This window comes from Chrysochloris asiatica, unplaced genomic scaffold (assembly GCF_000296735.1).
Source record: "Chrysochloris asiatica unplaced genomic scaffold, ChrAsi1.0 scaffold00053, whole genome shotgun sequence".
NCBI classification, from domain to species: Eukaryota; Metazoa; Chordata; class Mammalia; order Afrosoricida; family Chrysochloridae; genus Chrysochloris; species Chrysochloris asiatica.
Window position 1 is genome coordinate 18,615,813 of NW_006408571.1, and position 1,691 is coordinate 18,617,503.

A 1,691-nucleotide genomic window follows, 5' to 3' on the forward strand; every position below is an offset into this window, starting at 1 on the left:
GTTATGGGTCAGAACTGACTTGACAGCACTTAACAAAAACAACTCCTCTGAGCAAAGTCTTTTCATCTTTTAGGAGGTGGTCCCTCAACTTTTAGTCAGTTACTCATCTTCCCAGACTCAGTATCTTAGCTCTTAGAGGGGGCAGATCGTAGTCTGTTCCACCATTTCTCTCCTTTGCATACTCCCTCCCAAAGTACACCTACTTTCTGTAAAAAATAATGCCCCCTTGCCTAAGTTGTTGTTGTTGTTACGTGTTACTGAGTTATCTCCAACTCATCGCAGCCCTAATGTACAGCAGAAAGCAGTGCTGCCTGGTCCTGTGCTAGCCTCACAATTGTTCTGTTTGAGTCCATTGCTGCTACCTCTGTGTCAGTTCATCACTGAGGGTCTTCCTCTTTATATTTTGTTGCTGTAAAAGGAAACTTTGTTGTTTTCATTTATTTCATTTGGTCCACAGCTTGGGAGAAGAGGGGCTCCAGGGCTGCCTCTGTGGCTGAAGAGCTAAGTTCAGGGAGAAGGTGTGAGGAGAGCAGGGGAAGGCTGAAAGACCCTTCACAGCTTGCCGGGCTCCACAGGCTCTTCATAGCCGTGCTGAGAGTGAGCCTCTGGAGGAGATACTCTCCCAGCCCTGCCTGGGGACTGGCCATCCTATGGTGGTTGGTCAAGTGGTCGCCCATCTTCTTGGTAATTTTCACCTCCTCGTTGAGGAAATGGTTATGCAGAAAGTTACAGAGGTGGGGATCTGTAACCCACGGTGTGCAGATCCAGAAGAGACTGGTTCAGGTTCTTCTTCAGGGCCAGGGCAGCTTCCATGGCGTCCAGGGTTCTTATCCACTCATTTTGGGGGGGGGAGGGGTTCTACACATCCTGGAAGAGTGCGTGACCACCACGCTGGTTTTGCAGTTTCAAGAGACGCTCAGCACCCTCACACTTCTCCTTCTTCACCAAGTCACAGAAGAAGTGCCCCACACCTTCCAAAGCCACATCATGGCGATTAAAATAGAAGATCAGTGAGAGGTAGATGTAAGAGGCCTGCAGATGCAGATTAACCAGATGGTTGACTCCGGCCTCCACTTCAGCGGAATAGTTCTGATGGATCTGAGAGTTCATGGTTGGTCAAAGATTTGGAGCTAACCACACACACAAAAATGGTGTTTAGCTAGTCCCAGTAACAGGGAATGGTAAAGAAGATGGTCCTGGAGAAGAGATTGTGCCTAAAGAAGATGTTAGAGGTGGTCCGAAGCTGGAGGTGGGGGAGTCCCGGATCTGTTCTGTCCAAACATTGTTGAAGTAAGACAGAGATCCATGGGACTGCAGCGCAAACTTTGCTTCTTCTTCTTTTTTGCTGACCTTCTACCAAAAATGAGGTCCTTTTCCAGAACTGGTCCCTCCTGATAACATGTCCAAAGTACATGAGACCAAGTCTCATCATCCTTGCTTCTAAAGAGCTTTCTGGCTGTAGATTCAGGAATTCCAAATGGCATGGAAAGCTCACTAGTTCCCCAAATTTCAGTCTTCAAATCTCAGTTTCATTTGAATACTTCACTTTAAAAATATTTTACATATTAATAGATATAGAACAAGTTCTAACATGAATCTATCAAACAATAAATAAAAAAAAAAAGATGGTAAATGGGGTTGAGTTTGTGGGCAAGTTGGTCATTCTGTAAGTTGCTCAACAGATGAACTGG

At 45.9% G+C, this 1,691-nt stretch overlaps 1 pseudogene; it reads right to left on the minus strand.

Annotated features, from left to right (window-relative positions):
* Nucleotides 1-437: 437 nt before the first annotated feature.
* LOC102829706 lies at nucleotides 438-1,110 on the minus strand (annotated as a pseudogene).
* Nucleotides 1,111-1,691: the final 581 nt, after the last annotated feature.